Below are 27611 nucleotides of genomic sequence, written 5' to 3'. Positions count from 1 at the left end.
AGCCGTAGTGTCATTAAGAGAAAGATGAGCTAGATCTGGGAAGGTAAAGCTGCCACTTGTGGGCTCAGATTGTACTGAGGCTCCTGGCGAAACAACATATGGAGGATCAATGGGGCTCACTGAGGGAGTCTCCATTTGTGACAGGGTTGGTTGGTTGGCCTTTCCCGTATCCAAGAATCTCATTAGGCCTGTTGAAGGCATGTTGATCCTTGTGTTCTGTCTTTCTAACTCGACAATCCTATGGAGGACATCACAGACTTTCTGTTGTTGCTCATCTATGCTAGTAGCACCCAATGTGGATTGTAGAACATCTAACCAACCCACATGATAGGTGTGTCCTGTGTACCGATCAGTTAAAGCTTCTGCTTGTAGGTCATACTCCCAATTTTTGTTTAGGAATATCCCATCTAGGCCTGGCGTGCTGGAGGTTTCCCTCGAAGTGGAAGCATTATTGCTCCCCATCGCTTGCCCCTCCGTGACTGCTACCTTGGGAGCACTCGGTTGCTCGCCTAGCATGATTGTTGTCATAGGAGCCTTTGCTTTCAGGGCTCGACTTTGTTCTAGCCTTCGTAGGTTCTCAATTTCCCTCTCCCTTGTTGCTTGCATATAGCGTTCGATCTCTTGCACTTCGGCAAGACTCCTACCATCGGGTAGTAGAACCTCAGAGGGAGATAGTCCTAAAGGATCAGGAGGTGCAGTGGATGGAACATTCACATGCACACTCTCAAGAAGCATAGGGTCTATTTTAGGCATGAATGACGAATTTACTTCCCCACTCCCTTCATTTATTTCATTAACCGCATGTTCGGAGCGAGTAGCTCTACTAAGGGTCTCTTTTAAGCGGCTAAACACGCTGGACCCGGGTCGTGGGCCCATGGCATGCATGTCTTGACTTGAACTATCAGGGTTTGGTGTAGGATACCCCTCCATGACTTCGTAGTCAGAGGAAGAATCACTAGACGCGATATGAGGATCTTGGGTCGTGCTACCTTGAGTCCCGGCCGAAGGTCCAGAACCTAGGGTGGAGGAATAATGGGTGCCCGCGTAAATGGAGGCACTACCAATATGCTCGTGCTCTAACACTCGTCCAGAGCATAGGTTCACATGACTTGGATCCCCTAGAAGTGTCAGTGAGTGCCCGTGAAGGCTGCTCACCTAGTATTTTTGGGTGTTTTGCAACCCAAGTCTTTTCTTAAATTTTTTTTTATTTTTTGATTTTTTGGTCCTTTTTTTCTGACCCAGCTATAGAATAGAACGTATGATAGCTCAAAACAAGCGTCTCGGTCAGAGGGACGTGCCGTGCTTTATAGCCCTTCGTTTGGTCACTTTATGCCCTCGGAATCCCTAAAACCGTCAATTTCTAGTAGGGAACTAGGCCCAAATTAGAAAGTCTAAGGGTGCAAGTGGGAAGAGAAGGGAGGAGAGTGGAGGACATGCCCCACATGCTCTCATTCCCTCTTGAGGGGGTAGGGTATATATATAAGAGTGAGTCTAGTATATATCATAAGACTGAGGACTGAGGCCTGGGCCTGGGATCCCGATCCCGATCCCGATCCCGATCCCGATCAAAATTTTAGTGTAGCCCCCCAGTCACTCACGCTTAAATATTTTTGGGTTTTTTTAAAATTATTTATTATTATTATTATTATGATTATTATTATTTTTTGAGGCGACGACCGCGCGCGGTTTAGGTGACCCTTTTTTGGCCACACACACTGTCAACACCTACCTAACCTCTCAGTCAACAGCTCACAGCTCACAGACAGCTCACTACCTTATCTACTTACTAACAGTGCTGCTAACCACTAACTAATCTACTAACTAATCTGTTAACTGCTTACTGACAGTGAGCTAACTGTCCACCTACTTCCTCTCTCACTACCTTACTGTGCAAAGACTGTGTGCAGGCAAACCTTGACAGAAAACTGTGTACAGACTGTGTGCAAACAAAAATTGCTAACTGCCTTTCTACTTATTCATTCACTACAAACAAGATAACGACTACTAATTGTGCAAAGACTGTGTGCAAACAGAAAACAAAACATTATGCAGAAATCACAGAACTTGCAAACTATACAGAAATTAACAACTTGCAGAAAAACAACTCATTCCTCTTCCTCTTCCTCTTCTTTCCTACTACAAACAACTCATAGGAGAAGCACAAAGTGCCTCTTGGGCTTAGTGCAGGGCGATTCCCCGGCAGCGGCGCCAAAAATGTGCGCTCCTTGCCGCACTGTCGAAGCAAGGGCCTTGCCTAACACTGTGTGCGAGCCATAGACGGCTCCAAGCACACAACTAGCTTAACTAGTAAGCTCAAAAGAGGGCAATGGTGTGTCACTCACCGCTCTATGCTCCTGTCGTGGAGGATTCCTCGCCGCGAAGAAGAAGGAGACGCCGCTACGTCACGCTCAACCGCTTCACCGCCGTCGTGCCGCCGCAATGCTCGATCGCGCTCTCTCTCTCTCTCTCACACACACACACATACACACACACACACACACACACAAGGAGGTGAAGAAGAAGAAGATGGAGATGGAGATGGAGATGGAGCAAGAGCACTCTTCTATTGCACAAATGAGAGAATGAGTGAATTTTAGGTTTAGTTGGCTTTTATATGAGCTCACCCCATTCACACTTGGGCGCCCATGCTTAGCCAACTAATCCCTTGAATGTCCCAGTTAGAGTGCGCCTCTCATCGGCGATCACTCTTACCCTTTTCCTATTGGTCCAACAAGCCCGGTACCTGACTCTACCAAATACATAATACACGTCCGTCGTAGGTGATAGGGTGTCCGTGAGCCGTGAGGGTTAACAATATGTAACAGAACACAGAATTACATGAGAATGATATATTGATTGCTTTAGAGATATCCACAAAGACTGGTATGCCCCCCCAAATACACCCGCTGCTCCAGTGCAGATTGAGAGCGGTGCAAAACCCCGTCCTGTCCCATGATATCCCGTGAAGAACTATCCCAAAACCGCATGAACTCCTAGTCCGCAATGTCCGGACATCCATAGGACCGCAATGTGCGGCTTATGCCGTAACACCTGACACGCATGGTGGATTGCACAAATCCACAGCTTTAGCCTCTCCGTGTCGAAGGCTCCGATTGCTGCTCCTCTTCAGGCTCTGGCGACGAGGAAATGTCGATGTAGCCAAATCCCCAAAAATCTTGCCGATGGGCCCTGTAAACCTCCGCCAACAACTGTGGATCTATCTCAAACTGCTCTGGCCAAGGTTCTCGTGGAATGAATTACGTTAGCAAGGAAACAGACTGAGGGGCTTGTGGTAAAGGGGCAAGAGGGATATGAATTGCGTAATACTGAGCCAAATATCTGTTTAGAGCATGCCAAAAAGGTGGACATGGTGGGAGACTGAGTGAAAAAGAATGAGCCAGTGTCTCCACCCAAAAACAGACTCTATGTCGCTCCCTACGAAGACGACGAATGACTCTCTGCAAACGAGACATGGGCTTGGGCCTCAGCACATTCTTCTGTAGCTTTTGCCCAATCAGAAATATCAAAACCTTCTTGGACAATGCTCTTACCTCTGTCATTAGTCGGCAGCTCAGGCTGGCTCACCACGAGTTGTGGAGATGGTTGCTGTGTTACTGCCTCATTGGATAGCATAGACCTCCAGTTATGCATTTGAACTTCCAAAAAAGTGTGCAGGTCCTGCTACATTTCCACTGCTAGTGCATCAAGATCATTCATGTTGATCATCACATCACAAGGATGTGATGCTAAATAATTTGCCAACTATTATGCTTTCGCAATCAAAGAAGTTTGTCTTGAAAAGAAGGAACAAACACAGAATTAGTCTTCCTCAGAGTTTGTATTTCACCAGCTTGCTGCCGGGATGTACTATCCAATGCTGAGTTTTGGCTTGCCAGCTCCGCATTGCGAGCCTGCAAGGCAGCCACCTGCGATTTGAGCTCGGCGACTCGTGCCTCAGTTTTGTCGGTGTTGGCCAATCTGACCATAGGGAATCCACCATGCACTGCAAAAAGGCTCCGGACGTTTGGAGCTGATCTGAGGGATTCGTGGTACGAGCCTCCCAAGGTAGAGCAACTGGATTGGTTCCCACCGCATTTGCAGCTACCCTATTAGCATCAGGGTTTTCTGGTTGCGAGGAAGTGTCCGCACTCGCAGAGCCAGTTCCCACCGGGTTTGAAGTTGTGGCCCGCTCTTGCATTCTTCGATGCTAGCGTGCCACTGCGGAATCCTCCGATAGTCGGCCACTGATCAGAGACGATGTCGGAGCAGGAGGTGGTGTGGAAAGCAAGACTTTCTCCCGTCCTCGCTTTTGGCTCGATGTCCCTATAGTGGCCATCTCCTGTGAACCAGAGGCTACCATGCAGTAGAAGCACTAGCTACATCCAATACTCGAGCAGGGGTTTGAGACAAATCCTCAACAGGCACGGAACTCGGAGCCTGTGCTGACTGCGTGGTGTTGCGGGCGAGAAATCTATCATCCTCAAAGTGGCACAAAGGGCGAAGGGCAAGAGGAAAAACTTCCTGTAAGGGAAACACCAATGTAAGAAGTTGCCCTACCTTTGGATTTGTTGGGGTGCTGCACCCCATCTGCCCCACCACTCGTTGACATTTTGCCAACAATCTTTCCGTGACTATGGCTACCCAAGCCACTAGCCCAAAGTTGGCTGAACACAATATTACATGCTTTAGCAAAAATGGTGTACATTTTGGCTTGTAGCCATATTGCTTCCAAGAACCAGCGATACGCATCTCTTATTGCTGCATCAGTGAGCCCTGACAACTTGTATTCGCCCTTCACCTTGAAATTGAACTCCAGCTCTACCTCTGCAAGCAGGAATAACGTGTGAAGCGCACACAACACCTTCGCTAGGTAGGCAACAACACCTTGAAGTTCTTTCAATTGTTAACTGAATCTGTAGATTGTTGACATGCACCATATCACCAAGAGCTAATTGCTTGATCACAGTCGTAGCCTGTGGGTGAACATGGATACCCTGCCAATCGAGGTTGGCAAAGACACGAGCCGCAAATCCTGCAACCATGCGTCCACCCCCGTCTGAGAGCCAGCTGCTGCACAGGAGTAAAAGGAATGCATTGTAGCAAAGAATCCGTGATGGTGGAAAAGGCACACAGGAGAAAAGAAGAACGTAGAAACACAGTCGTGCAAAAGCCCTGCAAACGCAAACAAAGTATACGGTATCTGCTCCATGCACGAAACCACTCACAAAGAGTTCTCAAAATAGGGTGTGCCACGGTGTCGCAACCATCATAACCCTTTTCCCTTTTTTTGAGATTGCATGATGTTAAAGAATCCCCAATCATGATTAAGGCGGCTTCCGGCTCTTGTACCACAGCAAAGAGGCACTTAATAGAGGTAGGTGAAAAATAATGGCGTAGTCGGAACCCATTTACCAGAACAGAAATCACCTCCCCCCGTAAATCAGTCAATAAAAGGAAGTAGGCCCACATGACTTGAAAATTCAGACTGGCCCAGACCACCGTAATTTTAGCTTCCGAAGAATCTTCCCAAGGCGGGAGTTAAATAATACAAGAACCAACTGGCCCCTCAAAAATTGTCGTGCGTTAGGTCAATCCAACCATTTCTTCCGCCGGGATTGCAGATCTTGCAACACCGCAAAATTGCACAATTGCTCTTCATCTAATTCCTGCAAAACATCCAAAAGATAAACAATCGAATCTATCCGCAATCAGCATTCGCAAGCTCGGCACCACATGCTCCACTGGGGTGATTGCCTCCATTCCAAATGCCAATTTGAAAGGAGTTAGTCCTGTTGCCACTTTATATGTTGTACGATAGGCCCATCATATGGAAGGAAGTTTGACATCCCAATCTGTTCTATGCAAATTAACTAGCTTTGTCAAGATGCGAACCAATTGCTTATTAGTTGATTCTGCCCATTCGCTTGAGCATAATATGGAGAAGATTTCCTGTGTAACACAAATTAGAATTGCAACATTCTTTCCATCACTTATTCAAGAAATGGCTACCCCAATCACTAACCAACTCAATAGGACAGCCATATCGGGGAAAAATATCCTTATATAAGCACCCAGCAACAGAAATCGCTGTATTATCTTTCAAAGGCCATGCTTCCACCCATTTAGTCGCATAATTTGTGGCCGTCAAAATATACCTATTATCAGTGCTAGCTGCTACTGGTTTAAAAGGCCCAATAAAATCCAATCCCCATTTCTGAAAAGGCTCCAAGGGTAATACTGGCTGTAAAGGCATTCTCGACATTTTAGTAGGTTGCCCCAACCATTGACACACATCACAATGTTGTACAAAATCCCTTGCATCTTGAAACAATGTTGGCCACCATAATCCATATTGTAGCACTTTCCATGCCGTGATCAAAGTTGCAAAGTGATCCCCTGCAATGCCTGTATGAACCTCCTCCTAAACAGCTCCTTGTTCTTGTGGTAGGACACATCTTAGCAGGACATCCTCTACTGTGCGATAATACAACTTCCCCATGACAATCTCAAATTCTGACTTCGAATAGCCGTCCGGCGTCGTTGATGTCTGGACAAAAATGAAGGCATTTCCCCACTGTCGACAAAATAGAACATCTCCTCATACCAGGTCCAGGGGATGCTGGGAATCATTCGGGATGATTGCGTAGCTGGAAGCTCAGTTGCAACTAATCCTGTCAAAAATAGGGACGCATCCGAAATTTCATCCGCAACCCCCGTCGGCCGCTCATAAGAATCAAGTCGGGGACAGGTAATTAGCAACCGCATGCTGCGCTCCGGGACTATGTATTACCTCAAAATCAAATTCTTATAACAAGAGCACCCATCTGGCTAATCTTCCTATCAAATTCTATTGGTGCACCAGGTATAAGAGAGTCGAATGATCCACATGAAAGAAAAACTATCGGTCCAACAGATAGTCACGAAACTTCTTCACCGAGTAAATCAAAAGCATTCTCTTTTTGTTACTGAATAAATTTTTTATGCGGATGATAATTGTCTGCTGGAATAATAGACAGGTCGAAACCACCCTTGAGTTTGTTCCTATATCAATACACTACCAATAGCCCTGTCAGAAGCATCCACAAAAACATGAAAATCCTTACCCCAATTCGGAGGGATCATGATCGGAGCTTTGGACAGCTGAATTTTTAATCTCCTAAAGGCCAAATCACATTCCTGAGTCCATTCAAAAACTTTGGCATGTGCTGCCTAATTAATAGGAATTGCCAAATTGTGACAAACCACAAATGCCTCCCATGCCAACGAGCTTGGCCCATAACTACTGCACACTGCTTTGAATTCGCCGAAGGAGGTGCTTCCATATTTGCTGCTATTTTATTCGGATCCACTGAAATGCCATCTTCAGAAATTACATGACCCAATAATCTCCCACTTTGCACTGCGAATGCACATTTTAGAGAATTTAAACTAAATTTCACCTCTCTACATTTCATAAAACATAACTGCAATTGCTTCAAATGCTCTAGTTGCACTCCAAAGACACTGAGATCATCTAGAAAGATTCGCATAAAATCTGTCAAGTAGGGACCAAAAATTTGAAACATATCCCTTTGAAAAGTTGAGGGTGCATTTCGTAATTCAAACCACATTACTATGCATGCGGAGACGCCCCATGCTGTAATAAAAGATGTTTTAGCTTGATCACCTTTAGCCATCCGAATTTGGTTATATCCGCTAAACCCATCTAGAAAAGAATACATCTCATGCCCTGCCATATCATCCAAAATAGAATCCAAAAATTGGAAGCGGAAAAGGGTCTGGAATAGTAGCTGCATTCAGCTTCCTATAATCTACACAAATTCGGATTTGCTTGTTTTTCTTTGGTACCACCACAATAGGAGAAATCCATTCTGGATTATCAATAGGTGTAATAAAACCCACCTGCAAGAAGCGATCAATTTCCACCTTAACTTGCTTCGCCACATTCGAATTCATCCTATTGAATGTTGCTTCACCGGCACTGCATCCGATTTTAAACGAATTGTATGCTAATAAAACTTTGGATCCAATTGTTATGTATCCGCATACTCCCATGCGAAAACATCCTTAAATTTTGTCAAGAAATTAATCAAGTCTCCTCGAAAACTTGCCTCAAGTTGTTTACTGATATGAATTAGCTGAGACTCCTCCTGAGCTCCTAGAAAGACCATCTCTAGTTCATCCTCCTTACCCTTGTTACTTTACTCATCTGTGCTTTAAACTCACATTCTTGCCTAATAATCTCCTCCAATGGTTCGGGAATAGGCAAGACCTTTGCTTGCCTCCCTGGCGCTACCAATTCTTGATCCCTAAAGACTTTTCCTCTGAAATCAAAGAAATATCTGCAAGATAGAGAAACTAAATCCGGGTTAGCCTTGAGGAATTGCTCCTCTTGCTCCTCTTATAATCCTTCCACCATATTCACTGTCTCTGCTATCACATGTCGTGCTGCCTGAATTGGTTGTCTGCATGTTCCCAACATCACCCGAACTTTCCTGCGACCCTTTTTAACTGTCAGCATATTTGCCTTCCAATTATGCTTTACCCTAGCGTGGTTTAACTATGGTCTCCCCAAAATATTATGATAATCCTGACTGTGATCCTGAATATTTTAACACCGCTAATGAAACAGCAAAAGACAAACCAACCACATCCAATACAATGCCTCGAAGCAATCCTACTGACTGTACTCTTCGCTGACCCGCCATGCAAACTACAAAGGGTGCAGGTTCCCAATCACTAAAAACAAAGCGCTCACAAGCCGTTTGAGTAATAATATTCACTCATGCACCTCCATCTAATAGGACTTTGTCAATATATGTGCCATGATATCTCACTGAAAGCTCCGAAATGCGTGTATCCGTAATCCTAGTGCCGACAGCGGGGTTGAATCATCCCACTCACCTTCAGCTGCCGCAACATCAACTTCCATCTCATTCATTCCTTTGAACTTTTGACTCAAAAAGGCTTTGTGAAAATTCAGAACCAATTTCAATAACGATCCCAATCATACTTGTAATGATGATTCTAGAACCTCCTTCCAAACAGAATCCCAATTATCTTCTTCCATGGTATTTGCCCTGTTTATGACTTTCCCCTCTTTCTTTTCCGAAGAGGGCGCCGATGGTCTTGATGATTGTAATGGTGGTATTGAATGTGGCATCCAAGTTACAGTCTTTTTACGTACATGTCTTGAGTTGCACAAACCGGGAGCTTAACATCGGCTGCTGGTACCACATTTTTGCCAGAACAGGTAATCAGCAAAACCACCGGGTCAGATTCGTCCAACCCCTCAATCTGAACCATAGCCACACTCGGCTGCTTTCCAACAGCATGTTCCTGTTTCTTTCGATCATATTCGATACCTTATGAACACTCCATTGCCAATGCCCATCTCCCAAACAGAAAAGGTAGGTCTTGGGTCGATTAGGATCTCGGACACCTCTTCCGCGACTGCAACCCCCTCCTTGACCCTGTCCACCGATTGGTCCTTGAAAAGGTGCCTCTGATGCATGAGCATGGGCCAACGCCACCGTAGGCTCTTGTCCATGTCCTGACTTTTGTGATTGCCATGTAGAAGAATCCCGACTCCTCCGGCCATGACCATTGTAATAGCATTCCATTGTATCATGGGTGTTGGCTGTGCAAATCACACACAATTTCTGATTCATTGCACACTCTTGAGCGGCATGTCTTGGATTTCGGCACAGAGCACACCATAGCTCCTTCAGACTTTTAACCACCACAAAAGATTCATCGATCCGCATGGAACACCTTTCCCTTGACGTTGGGATTTTTTTCGAGGTGCTTCCTCTGATTCTTTCACAGAATCTCTGTTGCCTGAATCTGAGGATTCTAAGTCTGCACTCTCCGACTCCCAACTATCACTGCCACTTTTCTGAGATTTACGATGAAATTTCTTGCGATCCTTTTTCTTTGATTTCCTTGGTGATTCCGTATCCTCTAAAGCCTCTCCTGCTACAACAGCCCTTGCAATAACATTATCCAGTGGAGTGGTTACCATATCCACTATTGCCATAGCAGTTCTGAGATCTTTATTGAGTCCTCGCAAAAAGTAATCATTCAACACCTTGGTTGCTGGATGTTGTGCCTGAGGTACCCGCTGCAAAAGCATCCGAAACTTTGCAGCATAATCCTCCACTGGCAACGACTTTTGATGCAACGTCCGAAGCTTTTCCAAATGTTGAGGGACCATCTTTTCCATTCTGAATTGACACAGGAACGCTCTGGACCCTTCGACATAAATTTGAAAGTGATCGTCAGGATACTCTGACAGCCATTTTGCAGCTTTTCCTGAAAGTGTGGATTCAAACATTGATTGTTGATGGAGAGGAACCACAGCGCCAGGATGATTCAATCCATACACCTTATTACATTGTTGTAAATGTACATCAGGGTCTTCCTTTGAAAGACCTCAAAAGAAACTATACTTAATCTAACCACCCGCCACTGGCTGTGCCATAGTCCCTTGCCCAACTGTATCCCCTCCTGGAAAGAGCTGCCGAACAATAGGAGGCGGGGACGATGGCGTTGAAGCCTCGGGACTGCTTACCGGAGTCGGTGGTGGAGGAACATGAGTGGGTGAGGGAGAGCGCACGGCAGGAGGACATGACTGACTACACGAAGTACGCCGCGCATACTGAATATGCCGACCATGCACCGGTCTTGGCAACGGAGACACACGTTCCTCAGCCTAGGGTGTAGAAAAAACGAATTCATCCGAACCGCCTCTCCTTCGTCATCTTCCCACAACTTGAACAACAGGGTTAGGAGGACCCTGCGACCTAGTGCGCATACATGTTCACACAGTAGGTCGTCCATCACACATCGTGGTCGCTAGATGTAATGTCTATAGCTCCGCAGTGGAGCAATAAGCACTACAGGAATGGATACCCTCACACTTTCTTACATTACATGAACAACAATGTATATGAAGACATATTAGAAGATAATAAACAGGAACATAACACCGTCTTCTTCATTGATATGTAACAGAACACAGAATTACATGAGAATGATGTATTGATTGCTTGAGAGATATCCACAAAGACTGGTATGCCCCCCAAATATACCCGCTGCTCCAGCGTAGATCGGGAACGATGCAAAACCCCGTCCTGTCCCATGATATCCCCTGAAGAACTATCCCAAAACCGCATGAATTCCTAGTCTGCAATGTCCGGACATCCACAGGACCGCAATGTGTGGCTTATGCCGTAACATTAGTTCAAGGTACACCGTTGGGAACTATAGCCTTAATAATGGAGTCTCTCAGGGCTTGTCTTTGGCTTAACCATTATTGAGACACTAGCAAGCTCAACAAGAACCATAATCAACCAAGCAATGTTAGACACTCTCCACTAGTCTTTACAATCAACAGTCTCTAAACCATGGGTGTGGCTACTTGAGAACTAATGGATGCCCTAATGTTTGTTAATTATCTTGTTACTAGGTTGCAACAAGCTATGGGCAACCCTGCTTTGCAAGCCGAAGTTACTCAACAACTTCGTGCTTATGGGATTTCCTTTCCTCTCCAAGAGGAGAAAGAGCTTAGGAGGCCTCTTAATGAGACTCCCGGAAGAAGACTCTCTCCCATTAAAGAGGAGCAATCCAAAGAATAAGAAAGAAGCGAATCACTAAGTTCCTCTGAAGATGTGGCTCCACAAAGATGGTGGTCTAGACAATCGCCAACTTCTCAGCCCATAGTCCTTCTCCTTGTCACTCCAAAAGGGAAGAGAGGAAACAAAGGAAGAAAAAGGCAAGAAAGAAGTCACCCTCTTCTCCTTCTTCTTCACCTTCCTCCTCTTCCAACGAAAGCAATAGCTATTCCCCTAGAAAATACAAGAGGAGAGGACATCGCAAATAAGTTCAAAGAGGGAGGAAAGAGCATCTCTTTTCTTACCTAGGATGACACTTTTGGTGCCACTGACAAAGTATTGGCCTTCATCCAACAATTTGATATGGCCTTTGGAGACAAGGGCTTCACAGAGTCCTCCAAGCTACTTCATGTAGCTATGCACTTTCAAAAATCTGCTCATCAATGGTGGGCTAGCCTTCATGGCAACGGCAAAGCCCCAAAGACATGGAAAAGTTTACAAGTTTCCATCATGAAGCAATTCCTTGCAAGCGATGCAAAGGACAAAGTGCTTATCGAATGGTGGAGTTTGAAGCTGCTCACCAATGAGTCTATCCACAAATATGTGCACAAGTTTTGGGATTTACATCTCAAGGCTACTGTCTTTCAAAAGTTATACTTTACCAAGCAAAAGCAACAATTTTGTGCGGGATCACCTAAAGAAATGGTCGATTATGTCAACTCTCAACGGCTTGGTTTTATCACTGAAGTAATCCACCACACTATGGTTGCTTTGAGCATCAATTTTCTATAAGGGGATAAAAGGAATGCCAAGCCCATGGAAAGCAAAGACAAAAATGATGCAAAGGGAAAAAACAATGCTCAAAACTCTTCCCAAGGCAATTCCAACAACAACAACAACAATAATAACAACAACAACAACAACAACAACAATAATAATAACAACAACAACAACAACAACAACAACAACAACAACAACAACAACAACAACAACAACAACAATCGGTCCAAGGAAAAGGGAGTTTACAAAGGTGAAAATAAACTCTCTCCTGAAGAGCTAGAAGCTTTTCGTAAGGACCACAAATGCTTTAAGTGTGGGGAGCAAGGACATGGCTATCGTTGTTGCCCCAAAAGAAATACCTGCAATGAAACTCCTAAAGCTTCCACAATTGAAGCTCCAAAAGAGGATGCTCATTGCAAAGGATCACCTCTCTCCTATGCTTGGGGAAAGGTAAGGGAGCATGATGCATTCATCTTGTTTGACCCTGGCTCTGCTCACAATTTCATATCCACAAAATTGGACACTAAATTAGGCATTCAAGCTCACGAGATGGGAGATGTTTTTGTAGCCGATGGAGAAATTACTCCCTTGATTGGGAAATTGAGGCTTCATGTCCAAGGCTATGTTGACAAAGAAGATTTCTTCATCCCTCCTCTCAAACATGCGGATGTCATCCTAGGGGCACCATGGTTTGACCGTATGGCTGTTAATGTAAAGTTCCTTGAAAGAAGGTTGTATTTCAAGTACAGGAGAAATAACATTTACATAGATGCTAATGATCCTAGTTGTACCATACCCCTTGTAAATTCTCCTACTTTTGACAAATCAATGAAAAGCTTAGTTTTTGCGTACATGATTTTTGTCAAACAATCCATAAAAGGTCCTAATATTTTATCAAATGAAAATGGTAGGAATAAAAAAGAGTTAGAATTGTCTAATTTTCTAAATGGATTCCAAGATGTTTTTATCCTTATGGACTTACCTCCAAAACAAGGGGATGATGACCATTGAATTGAGCTCCTACCACGAAGCTCACTGCCTAACAAGCCTCCTTATCGAGTTTCCCAAGCTCAACAAGAGGAGATCATGAGGCAAGTACAAGAATTGGTAGACAAAGGTATGGTGAGGCCTAGCTTCTCTCCCTTTTGTTCTCCAGTCCTTCTAGTGCAAAAGAAAGATGGTACATACCGCATGTGTGTGGACTATCGAGCACTAAACCATATCACTATCAAAAATAGATTTCCCGTACCACGGGTTGAAGATCTGTTTGATAAGCTACAAGGCTCTACATACTTTAGTAGGATTGACCTTAAAAGTGGATATAATCAAATAAGGATGGTGAATGAAGATATTGTAAAGACTGCATTCCGTACAACGTTTGGTCTTTATGAATATCTTGTCATGCCTTTGGTTTCACAAATGCTCCAGCCACGCTCAATCGTTTAATGGAGAAAATCCTACCACAAATTCACTAGAGTGTTCTTTGATGATATCATCATCTACTCCAAGTCCTTGGAGGAGCACAAGCAACATCTCGGGTGACGTTTCAAGCTTTGAGGGAGAACAATGTATTTATCAATAAAAAGAAGAGTGAATTTTTCCTTCAAGAGATTCAATACCTAGGTCATATTATCTCTCAGGATGGTATCCGTATGGATCCATCAAAGTTGGAGGTAATAAAAGCATGGCCTAATCCAAGGAATCCACACGAGCTACAAAGCTTTATTGGTATGTGTACATACTATAGATGCTTCATAGCAAAATTCTCTCAAATAGCAGGACCATTGCATGACTTAACACAGAAGAACGTTAAGTACTCATGGACTGCTAAAGAGAAAAATGCTTTCGACGAGCTCAAAGAGAATCTTACCTCCCAACCAGTCCGTATGCTTCCGAATCTCTCAAATCTATTTGAGGTCCAATGTGATGCTTGTGGTGATTTCCTTGGAGCAGTCTTGCTTCAAGAAGGGCATGCCATAGCATATGAGAGCCAAAGGCTCAATGCCAATGAACGGGTCTTGGGCATATACGAAAAAGATCTTTTAGTTGTTCTACATGTCCTAGACACATGGAAGCACTATCTATTGGGGACTCCCCTTATTTTGCAAATGGACCACCAAAGTCTCAAGTACTTCATGACGCAAACCAAGCTTTCCGACAAACAAATGAGGTGGTCAAATTTTATTTTCATATTTCTCACATTGCTGGTAAGAATAATCACGTGGCCGATGCACTTTCACGATGAACAAGAGTCAATGCAGTGTCTATAGCAACTCACAATGATCTATCTTCTATGATAGATGAGTATGCTACTGACCCTGACTTTAAAGACATAATGTGAGCCCTTGCATTGGGGAAGAAAGAAGAATCATTCACCTTGCAGGATGGTTACCTTCTCCATGGCAATAGGCTATGTGTTACCCACTCCCTTCGTGACAAAGTCATGTATGAATCCCATGCTCCTCCCTATGCGGGGCATAGACGCATTCAACCTACTCTTCAAGGAGTAGAGACGTACTTCTATTGGCCTACCATGAAACTAGACATACAAGAGTATGTTTCAAAATGTGTGGTATGCCAAAAGACCAATTATGATAGAGGGAAGCAACTTGGATTACTCCAACCATTGCCAATCCCTAATGCACGATGGGAGAGTATATCCATGGATTTATCTTTGGATTATATGAGTCTATCCATGGGAATATGAGAATATGGACAATAGTCGACATGTTTAGCAAGCAAGCACACTTTATTTCTGTCAACAAGACTATTAAGGCACACCAAATGGCAACCCTCTTCATATCGCAGATTTTCAAACACCATAGATTGCCAACATCCATCATGTCAGATAGAGATCCTAGAATGACTAGTAATTTTTGGAAAGGTCTCTTTGAAAATCTAGGTACAAGATTGAATTTCTCTTCGGTCTATCACCCACAAATGGATGGCCAAAGTGAAATAGCCAATCTTATGATACTCGATCTATTAAACACTTATGTTACAGAAGTAGATCAATGCTCACAATGGGAAAAGTACTTACCCCTTGTAGAGTATGCGTACAATAATACTGTCCATACTACTATGAGAAAGACACCTTTTGAAATGATAGAGGGAAGACCTAAACGTCCCTTGCTACTTACAGTACATGGGAGAATGTTTGTTGCCAATGAGTATAGCCATGACCTACAAGAATCTTTCCAAAAGATTAAGGAGGCTATATCCATCTCTCAACAAAGGCATATTTTTTTTGTTGATAAGCATGGAAGGGCCTTAATGTTCAAAGAAAATGATTGGGTCTTACTTAAGTTTCCCAAGGCTCAATTGAGGCAAACGACGGGCAAAAATCCTACGTGCCATCAAAAGTATTATGTTAAACTAGCAAAAAGATACTATGGTCCTTTTCATATCTTGAAGCCAATCAATGACATGGCTTATCAACTCAAGTTGCCCAACCATTGGCTCATACACAATTCTTTTCCTGTGAACCTACTCAAGCCCTACAAAGGAGAGCCACCAATAGAACCAATTATTGAAGACTCCCCAAAAATCAAAGACCAAGAAGAGATGCTACAACCCGAAGCTATCCTTCGGCATGAAGACAAGGTACTACGACATGGTAAGATTATTTGATGGTATCTTATTAAGTTCAAAAATTATCCTTTTGAAGATGCTAGATGGATGCAAGAAATACAGATTAAGGATAGTATAAACCTTGTCAATGCTTACAATGCTACATTAGAGTAAGCAAATGTACATGTTTCTTTAAATGATCAATGTTTTGTCTTATAAGACTAATTCTCTTTTTATTGTGCACAAATTTAAGTAGTATGCATGCTTAGAATCATGTTTGTGATGACGACGTCTCTCAAACACCAATTAGAAATTGTCACTCTACTTTGGGAGAATGAAATGGACTCGCGAGCAGACATGCTTGCGGTAGCTAAGTCTCCCAAGCCCCAAAATGGATTAGTCATCCATCTTAGAATGATGTCGTAGGGTAAAAAGGGATCCTCTACCCGCTAAGAAACATCAACTAATGACTAAGGATTTATCTCTTCTACCTCATAGTCGAGGACGACTATGATTTCAAGAGAGAGGTAATGTCATAAAATCTAATACCTAACAAACCCAAATGATTTTCTCATATTAAACTGATCATTTAATGTGGGAGAATAAACGGGAACAAGGGTTAGAATATAGACATGTGCTTATGGATCTATCTCAACACGCGGCCAAAGTTAAAGGGGTCCAAATGAGAGATGGTCCATCAAAGAGAAATGCTAGCTAATGGAGCTTAAAGACCTTAGGGTTAGCTTCATTAAAGACCTCCAAAGGTTAGTGTTAAAAGTACTTAGACCTTAGGCAAGCTAGGATTGTGCTTGAGGTGGGAACCCGGCCCAAGCTTGAGGTGCTTGTTGTGCTTGCTGACTAAGGTGCTTGTCGTGCTTGCTGACTAAGGTGCTTGAGGTGCTTTATGACTAAAGTGCTTAAGGTGCTCCTTGACTAAGGTGCTTGAGGGGCTTAAGGTGTTCCCAAAGTCAACCAAGATCCCTACTCATGGGGAGGTGAGCCCTAATTGTAGGGGCAAGAGTGAGAACATACACACCCTCACACAAGGCAAGCCTAGTCTAAAGAAGCAACAAGGACACATGTCAAGTTTCTCTCCATGTTGCCCTCATAAGGTGCCTAAAGCCTATTGGTTGGCCTCTAAAGGGGTTCAATACAATTTTAGCTAATTAAACTGATTGTTGAAGCATTTATCAAGTCCTCTCTCTCAAAAGGGAAAAGAGGACACTTGTCCAAAGACTACCCCTACTGCTTGAATGGACCCAGGCTTGTAATTGGCTAGGCTTGAGAGATCCAATGAGCTTCAGGCATGAGCTAGAAGAGGGGGTCAACCCAAGCAAGGAGGGGGCTTGCTTGCAAGGTATACTCTCTCCCACACACTCACACACACCCTCATTGTGTGAAGTGCAAAGTGCAAGAACTCCATCTCCTCTCCAAGCTTGTTGAGAAGTTGAGAGCCTATACCACACTGTTGGCTATGGAATCCAAATCCAACCAAGAACCATGCTTCAATGCTTAAGCTTGCCATCTTCTTCATCTTCATTACTATGCAATAATTCTATGCTAAGCAAGAAGAGTGATGATAAGTGAGGAACTATTTCAATCTCTTATGAATGTTTCTTCTTCCTCTTCCCTACCCTCATTCCTCGCTAGCTCTCTCCACCTTAGAAGGTGTTTGAGGCCTTGGGACCGAGTCCGGGGATGGTTAATGCTTTTACAAAGTTTATGTTATGCTCGTGATGCATGAAGCTTTCCATCTTCATTGCATCACCTAGGTCACAAGGAACACAAAGATTGTATTGTACCAAGTCTCTCTTTATGGAAGAATCTATAAGACAAAAGCCTATTGGAGGGGAGACCGGCTCCACATAAATCCGGTCCTCAACTGTTGTCAAGTTCTCTAACTCTCTCTCTTGCAAAAGTATTGTTCATGCCAAGTTAATTAAGTATAATGGTTATGTTGCTACCGCTAATTAAGTTCACCCTCTATGGTTTCAAAGTAGTCTCACGAAAATGCTCACTCTAATTCTCCTAATTCCGCTATTCTCAAAGTTCATAGGCCATTTCCATTACAAAATACATATGCTTTGACTGTCCAAGAAATTGTCTATATATTATTGAAATTAACCTGAAACTTGTAAACATGGTTTTAGTTTGATATGGTGCTTGACTCTCTCAAAATTGTGTATTGCCATTTTGGCTTTGGGGACGATTTTAAGTGTCTAAACCTTGATAGTTTGGCCGTTAAAAAGGATTGATTATGAAGCTTACAAGTCATCTTTCAATATCTTGAGCATTACTAAAAAATACTAAAAATATCTTGATTATGAAGCTTACAAGTCATCTTTCAATATCTTGAGCATTACTAAAAAATACTCCACATGAAATTTTACTTCAACACATGGTGCCAACCATTCTTGGGCTTAGCAAAGTGATGGCTCAATCAATTTCAAGACTTGAATAATGTATTTGATTATCGTAATGTGTGAAAGCCGTAAGCTTGCACTTTAGATAAATCAATATAGTGCAATGTGAAATGATATGATTTATATGTATTTTTTTATATTCAATTAAGATTATCAAATATCGTAATATGTGAATGCCAAAAGCTTGCACTTTAGATAAATTGGTTTAGTGCAGCGTGAACATTTTGATTGAAACTTTTGTCTTAAGAGATTATGTCATTATGCGTTTGGAGTGATAATTTGATTGACATGAGTTTATACATGGAGAACGATACAACATCATTGCTTATTGTAAATTGATAATGTAGCGTGAATGTAATTGATAATGTAGAAAGATTTTGATCACTAGATTGATAGATAGAGCATTGCTTGTGTAGTTTGTTGCTTAAATGATTTTTGACCTCGAAATTGATAACTGAATTTGTTGTTGCCAACATATTAAATTTAGTTGCCAACACATTATCCTTTGGCAACACATTAAATTTAGTTCCCAACACATTATCCTTCTGCAGTATGGTGAAAGGACATGAGTGGAGTTATGTGCACAAGCTGCGTGCCTAGAAGAATACATCTTGATTGAAATGCAAGTCTTGTGGCCACGAGTTCATTGGGAATGCAACTAGAATCAAAGAGAATATTTTTAAAGTCCCTAGCAATGTGTCGGAGTGTACGACCCAACCAAAAGATGTTTATGTTAGATTTCCCAAGTACTCTTGCCTAGCAGAGTAGATGATTGCAGCTAAAAAGAAAAGTGGTGCTCCTAAAAAAGTTCTAGTGAATGTTGAAATGTTTGTTACCAATGAGGAGACGGAGCATGTTGTAAGGTTTCCAGTTTTTGAAACCTTAAAAATTGTACAAAGCTTGTTAAATTAACTTGAAAACCAATGTTGAATGATTCAATCATGGCTAATATTGGTATTTTTGGAATCATAACCAAAGCTTTACTATGGTTAGTAATTTTTAAAATCAGATTCCAATAAAATCTGAAAAAGCTACGGGTCCTGAAAGGTTGCACTACGAATTCAATTCGATAAATAAAATTGGATGGTTTCAGTAATTATTATTAACAAAGACTTTCTTATCCTAAGGTTCTAGAATTTACTGATATTCCAATTTTCATCATTAAAAATCAGTAAAATCAACCAAAGTCGATTCTGGAAGCTGAGGGAGCAATGTGGAGTTGTGGGGAACCTGCCAGAGATAGAAATAGCAGCAGGTGGCGCTACCTAGAAGCTGGGGCCTTGCTTGAGGTGCCAGAAACTGTCAGGCACAGCCCGAGGCCTAGAAAAACTATAAAAAGACCCCCTTTTCTTCATAAAAATTTAGACTCGGAGCCTTGGCAGATTCTCTTTCATCTAGAGAGACCGCTACGCAAAAATCACTAGAGATCAAGCTCTACTTGGTTCATTAAACGGTAATTAGCCTAATCTTTCTTAATTAGCAAAGCTATGTTGACCTATTTTCTTAATAAATTGAAGATTAATCCTATGTATACTCAAAAATCCTCTCTTAATTAAATATTCTCTGCTGATTATTGTGATTAAGCTTAGGGATATTAAGCTAATTAATTACTATATCATATTAGGGCTGAAATTATCCAATTTAACCATAAATTAATGGTAATTATACTAATTAAGTTTAGATTAAGTTGAGATAATTATCAGAGCTATGTTAGACTGTCATTATGCTAGGGAAATTATGTTATAATTTTTTGAGTAATTTTCATAATTAATTAAGCAAAATTACACTATTTTTGAGAGAAAAATAAAGGGGAAAATAATCAAATTGATTAAAAATGCTTTAAGATAATTATTAGAGGTTAATTAAATCTTAGGAGACTCGTGATAATTATTTTAACCTCAGATAATTAGTTTACCTAATTATCTTAAAAAAAATACACTGTTTTTGGACAAATTAAAACGAGGAAAATAGCAAATTGATTCAAAATTCTTTGAGTTATTTATCAAAGGTTAATCACATCTTAAGAAACCTATGATAGTTATGTTAACCTCAGATAATCAGTTTACCTAATTATCTTAGCAGAATTACATTGTTTTGTGGACAAATTAATAGGGGGAAAATAGCAAATTGATTCAAAATGCTTTGAGTTATTTATCAGAGGTTAATCACACTTAGTAAATCCATGATAATTATGTTAACCTCAGATAATTAGTTTACCTAATTATCATAGCAGAATGACACTGTTTTTAGATAAATTAAAAGGAAGAAAATAGCAAATTGATTCAAACTGCTTTGAGTTATTTATCAGAGGTTAATCACATATTAAAAAAACCATGATAATTATGTTAAATTCAAATAATTACTTTACCTAATTATCTTAGTAAAATTACACTGTTTTGTGGACAAATTAAAATGGAAAAAATAGTAAATTGATTGAAAATGCTTTGAGTTATTTATCAAAGGTTAATCACATCTTAGAAAACTCATGATAATTATGTTAGCCTTAGATAATTAGTTTAGCTAATTATCTGAGTAGAATTATACAATTTTTGGGACAAATTAAAAAGGAGAAAATAAAAAATTGATTCAAAATGCCTTGAGTTATTTATCAAAGGTTAATCACATTTTAAGGAATCCTTGATAATTATTTTAACCTCAGATAGTTAGTTTACTTAATTATCCTAGCAGAATTACATTGTTTTTAGGACAAATTAAAAGGGGAAAAATAGAAAATCGATTCAAAATGCTTTAAGATATTTATCAGAGGTAAATCACATCTTAAGAAATCCATGATAATTATTTTAACCTCAGATAATTAGTTTATCTAATTATCTTAGCAAAATTTTACTAGTTTTAGGGAAAAAAAAAGAAAAAAAGGAAATTGATTCAAAAACCTTTGAGATAATTATCCGAGGTAAAACACACCTTGAGGAACCCGTGATAAATATCCTAATCTCAGATAGTTAATTTAAATACTTATCTTTACTAAAAGTAACCGATTTTGTGTATAAAATAGAGAAAGGAAATTGATAAATGAATTTATATAATTACCAAGTAAATACCTGAGGTCCGAAATCACTATTGAAGGTTGAGAAAACTACCTCAGCATAAATGATGGGTATAACAAATTACTATCAGCAAAAAATTGCCTAAATTAGACCACAAGTATAGGAGGGAAAAGTTATAAATCAATTTTATGAAAATTCCTAAAGACAGAACATATTAAATTACATCTAGGGTGAGTAATCCATTAGCAAACAGGAATTATAATTTACTAAGGCTAAATATAAGATATTCATGAAATATAGACTAAGGAGAAACCTAGTAAAATAACTCCCCTAACTAGATGATAATTATGGGAAATTACTAATAGTACAACGAAGTTACATGAGAAATATCTCATCCAATAAACTAGCAAGGATACCTATTTACTCAAAGATCCTTATTTTTGGGTTAAAAAAAGAAGAAAAGAGATTATTCAATTAAACCTCTAATCGATTAAATCTTTTTATAAGGCTGCCGATATGGCTCCAAAGAGAACCAGAGGAAATCCTCTTACCGAGGAAGAGGATATTAGCAACAAAAGAAATAAAACCACTTATGACCATGAGGCTGGGCCTAGCCATAGGCCGACAGAGGAAAGTCTGCAGGCTCTTGCGTAGCAGCATATGGACGACCAGTCCCAGGTGGATTTCTATTTTGTTTGTTTAAATCTTTTAAAGTTCATTTTTAAGTTAGCATTGCATACGTAAGGGTTAGGAAGGATAAACTGGCTGTAAATGGAAGGTAACTTCTAAGAAACCAACGAGCAATGATTGTAAATTGGAAAGAAATGATTGAATTATGACTGATTGACCTAGGAAAGAAATGTTTGACTAACCTTAAGACAGCTTGTCTCAAGACACCTCTGATTCCTTGAAAAATTTTACTCCAGGTAATGAGTAATGATGGCGATTCCGCCATGGATGAGTCGGTTTTCTCAGCGTGCGTGGAGTCTTTATCCCGTGCTTGTTTGTGTTTGTGGATATTACTTAAGATATCAACTTTATCCTAGAGGAACCGCCCAGTTGTATGGGCGGATGGACGCTCGGACTTTGGGTGATGAATTTTTCCACCCCAGTTTTTATAAATAAGGAATGGGTGCCGTTTTTTCACCCTTGTATAGGTGGTCTTGAGACAAGCCAGTACTGGTCAGAGATACTTCAGAATGACAGTACCTTGTCTTAAGTCTAAAGATGTTTGTTTGCTGAAAGAATGTTTTCAATACTGTTTTCAAGGGTTGTCTTAATGAAATCCATTTGTGAAAGTTAAAAAGGAATCATTGTTTTAATTGTGAAAAGAATGTGGTAGTAATTAAACAACACAGAAATCATGTGTGAGTGCGGGGTGGTAAGTGGGGATTGACTAAGGTTGTCAATCATGGACGGGTGGACCTGATTAGTCAGGTAACTATCCATTCCCGCGTACTAAAACGTTTAGAAAATTCTTTACTTGGAAGAGGAATCCACCAACGTCTGTGCCCTCACATATGTTAGGGGAAAAAAGCGTTGGCTAAGGAAACCTTAATCTGAATGATGGAAGTTATAGGGCCGGAATAGTTTTTTTTGTGGTCCTGTTTCCACTCCGAGACAGGACTAGGTCTCCTTCAAGGGCTATAAACTTTGTTTGCGGGTCGCCGCGACGGACGTCCATAGCATAGCTCTCAAGAATCAACATAAAATTATCGATACAGGGGAAGCGACTGATGAGGCATGGAAACTCACTAGGGTGTCAATCCTAATGAAGTGAACTCGAAGAGATGCAACTACTAACTCTACAAGCAAATCAATCACACTAAAGCCAAGTAATCTGCCTATGTCCTTCTACACAACTCTACAGTCATCACGCCCGTTCACCATGCAAATCATATCGGAATCGCACGAAACTTGAAGGGAAGCTACAGGGGACTATCAAGAACATATCCTATCACTGTCACTGCATTCTGGGAAGGTACAACGACCGCGATCGTTCGTCCCACAATACGCAAAAACAATAAACGAATGATCCTAAAGGGTCGTTTTTGGGTCCCTAAAGCCTCTCCTAGGGTCAAAACAACATAAAATACGCATATAAACACTCAAAACAACGATTTAAGGCCTAAACGGATGCGTTTGAAACCTTCACTGAATCTTGAATGCTTACACTTGAATGAAAGAGCAGAGTAAGAGGAACACAATGCAAGAAACAAAACTGAATTAGGATTACCGTAGCCCCAGAAGCGATGATTACAAGTTGGAGCAAAGAGGTAGCTCTCTGTACGTAACGCAGTAGTCCCTTATCTTCAAAAAAAATAATCCCTTTTCACACTAAACTTAGTCTATTATATACCTAGGGCTTTCTAAAGTGGCTGGTGGCCAACTTCTCATGGACCTTTACATACATCATTGGAAAAATTACATCTTTGACTTAGACGTGACAAAGACGATTGGCATTAGGCTTTTACAGGGTTTGATGTATTAAACATCGGAAAAATAATGTGACCACATCAAAACTTTGGTCGGCTGACCCAACAGGCGCCTTGGCTAGGTGGGCACTTGTATGTTGTTATCACCTCCAAACACTCCCCCCTTCCTAGCTCGTGTCATCCCTTGACACGACCTTGTGTAGTCTTGTCATAGTTTTGTCTTTAGCTTTGTCTTCAAGGTTGGTCTTCATCTTGTGAAGCCCGTTGTCATTGATGACGCTCCCCCCTTCCTTGAGTGATGCATAGCTGTCATGTTTTTGATACATGATTTGAGCTTTGATTATCGAGGCAACGTTTCTTCTTGTTGTGCATTCGCCTCTTGGTTGTCAATCTTAGCTGCCGTAAAGATGGATGTTGAAGTGTTTGATCGTGTAGAACTGATGTTCCTTGTGGCGTGGACTTTATGATGGATATTCTTTCAAGGTCCACTGCAATTTGAGTTGTTTGCAATAGGTCACCAATGTTGAAGCACTGTGTGAGCTATTTTTGATTGTTGTGGATAGCTCGCTTGCTAAATTTCTCATTGCTTGATGTTGTAGTCCATTCTTTGAATTGCCATTGTTGGATGGAGCTTTGTTGTCACCCTTGAAGATAAAAGATGCTCTTGATAAGCATATGGAGACCTGCTGTTTTTACTCCAAGTTGTTGTTGATTGATTTGGGTAGCCCTTTCCTTATTGTTGATGTAGAAGGAATATATACAAGAAGTTGATGATGAGGTCTAGATTAGGGTCTTAAAACCTGGATGACCAAAGGGAAAAAACCCGGTGGGAAAAAAGTGCCTTTGGTATACGCTCTTATTGGAGTTGAGCATTTGGACTGGAAGTACCTGTCATGCAAGGTGAGTGCTTGGGAGAAACAAAGGAAGAGTGCCTAATGTAAGTGCCAATTATGGGACACTCTATATGCACACAAGAGTTCTTTCAAGAAAATCATGCGGTGTGAAAAATGAGTTGTTGGGTGCTTCAAGGAACAAATGTAGCACATGTGATATCCAAGGACATCTCAATAGCTTCCACATTTCCAAGAAGGGTTTTTGATGTTGAAGCTTCTCCACTCATTACTCACTACACATAGTGTGTGAGTGTCTTTTGGACTCTCTTCTTCACTTTACCAAACTTAAAATACATAGACTTGGACTCTTATGCTCACCTATACCAGCATGAGCGACACAACATAAATATGCTCAACTCCTCCACCTTGAGCAGTACTTAGAATAGCTAAGACTCTTAGACCACAGAGAATATTACTTGAAGCTTTGGGACAAATGCCTTGCTCATTTAGTGGCTCAGCTGCCCGACTCTTGACTTTTATGCCATGTATTTTTAATGGCGACTTGGACTTACCTGTTCATGGCTTAAAACCCAATGCCATAAGTTCTTGAGATTAAGGCCTCTATCATTTCTTTGGTCTTTGGATGCCACCATTTTGTCGAGTACATTGGCATACTTTGACTCCTCGAGCTTCTTTTGTTGCATGGGATGTTCCGTAAGGAGGCCGCATTGTTGTACCTTTACTTTTTCTTTTTTGTGAGGAGTCTGAGTTTTCAACAGTGGTTTTGCGACCCACTTTGTTCTTGCTTCATGAGTTGCTCCCTTGACTTGATAGACACTAGGCTTTCGTATCCATACTTGGCTATTACCATTGTAAAAGCCTTGCTTTTGTAGTAGAAGACGAGGGATCCATTTTGAGGTTGTTTCTCCCTTGGTTGCGCTTAGTCTCCATTGGCTCTTTGTTGTTGTTGATTGTCTTTGTGTGGGGCCCTTTGCTACTTGGTTGGTCTTAGTGGCTCTAGGTTGAGAAACTACTTTGGGTAACCATATTTGGGTGTTAGCTTCATAGAATCCTTGTGCTTCAAGTAGCTTGACGGGAACTATTCTATTCTTTGTCTTCATTTGGCCTTGTTAGGTGGCTTCATTGAAGTTTGACTTTGGTACCCATACTTGTTGTGTTGCTTTCTTGAAAGGTCTTTTCTTATGTCCTTTTTTGTTGTTCTTTCTTCTGCCTGAGTATTTTGTATTCCGTTGATGGCGCGTCTTGTTCCTTGTAGAACTCGTTGGTTGAGGTGGGTAGGTCCAGGCTATTACTTTAGGCTTTTTAGCCCAAACATTAGTGTTTCCTTGGAAGTAGCCTTGAGTAGTGATTGACTCATTTGATGCTATCCACCCTGTCACCTTTTGTTGTTGTGGTTGAACCTGTGTTTCATGTATCCAAACTGGGTCTTTGACTTGGATGTGCACTTTGGATACCAACACTTGATTGAAATTCTTCGGCTTCTTCTGGATGCTTTTTTGTGATGGAAACTTTGGTTGATAGACTCTTTGCTTTGGTTTCCATTGCATTGTTGATGGTGTGGTTCTTGATGTAGAGGCTTTGTGGGAAATTTGATGGAAGCTCGTTGAAGGTAAAGTCGTATGGCGAGGTTGATATACTTCAGTGTTTACCTTTGATTTACCTTTTTCCGTGATGGTTGGCGATTTCTTCTCTGCATGGATTTGAGAAGCTTCATGGAGTCTCACTGTTGTTGTTGTTGAATCTTTTGATTGTTGTTGAAAGAAGATGTTCCTTCAGCTTTCTGTCAGGACCAGACTCTCTTTGATATGATGGGAGTTGATTATGTGGAAAGTATCTTTATACTCCCTGGTACTCAATTTGAGTACAGCTTCTGCCACTCCAAAGCTAGGAATTGGCATTTTTGAACTTGTGTAAACTGTTTCTTCTACCTCATTGATTGGTGGCTTTCCCATCATGATCCACGTTCCATAAGTCATTAGATTCTTAGTAGCATAAGGATTGTGGCCGAACATGTAACCTTGAGCCCTGTTTGTCCGCATAAATTGAATTTGATCATCGTAGGAGATAGTCCATCTTCTTCCTTGTCCCTGTTCTTCTTTTGATCTTGCGTTTGTTGAAGATTTGCCGTTGAACTTGGAAGCTTTTCTCCTTCATCTACTTTCATTTGCACTTTTTCTGGAGTCGGCTTCTTTGTTTCTTCAAGTATGTCAATAATGACATCTTCTTGTGGTTTCTCTGCTTTCTTCATGTGCACTTTGGCATCATGCTCCATGACGTAGCTATCTGTTTCACCTTTTTTGCCTTCCCACTCACAAATCTCGTTAGCTTCCTTCAACACCTCTATCATAAATACGAGAGTTATATCATACCCTTCCTCATCACAAAATTTAGTCGAAGTCACCTCATTCACACACACATCAAGAGTCGCCAGTATTTGATCCCATCCAAAGGGTTCAAATAATTGCTCTGGAAAGGGTTCCGGTATGTAAGCTTCATCATCCATTGATCTTTCTAGGATGAAATCCTCGTTCATTGAGCTTCCACACTTCGAAGCACCACACATCCAAAGTTCTTGTTTGGTTTGTAGCCACGCAGGTATCTCTTTCCCATTGGCTATAGTAGAGTCAATCTCTTCTAAAGGAGTTCTATTCACATCTCTATAGCTATGGCCTTTTATGCTTATTTTTGTGGTGATCTTTTTATGTCTCAAGTAGATATAGTCATAGCCCCAATCTTGAACCATCTTAAGTTGACGCATGAAAGGTCTTCCTAAAATGATATCAAAATTGTTCCCTTTTCCAAAATCTACTATTGCAAATGTATGTTCAAATTCCACAAGAAGTCACAATAATTTGCTCTAGGATACCCAGAGCTTTTTCCGTGTATCCATCTGCAAGTTGCAGCTTCATTCTAGTTTTCCTAAGCG

This window comes from Adiantum capillus-veneris, chromosome 7 (assembly GCF_014529385.1).
Source record: "Adiantum capillus-veneris isolate H3 chromosome 7, ASM1452938v2, whole genome shotgun sequence".
Taxonomy (NCBI): domain Eukaryota; kingdom Viridiplantae; phylum Streptophyta; class Polypodiopsida; order Polypodiales; family Pteridaceae; genus Adiantum; species Adiantum capillus-veneris.
This window is presented reverse-complemented; position numbering follows the sequence as displayed.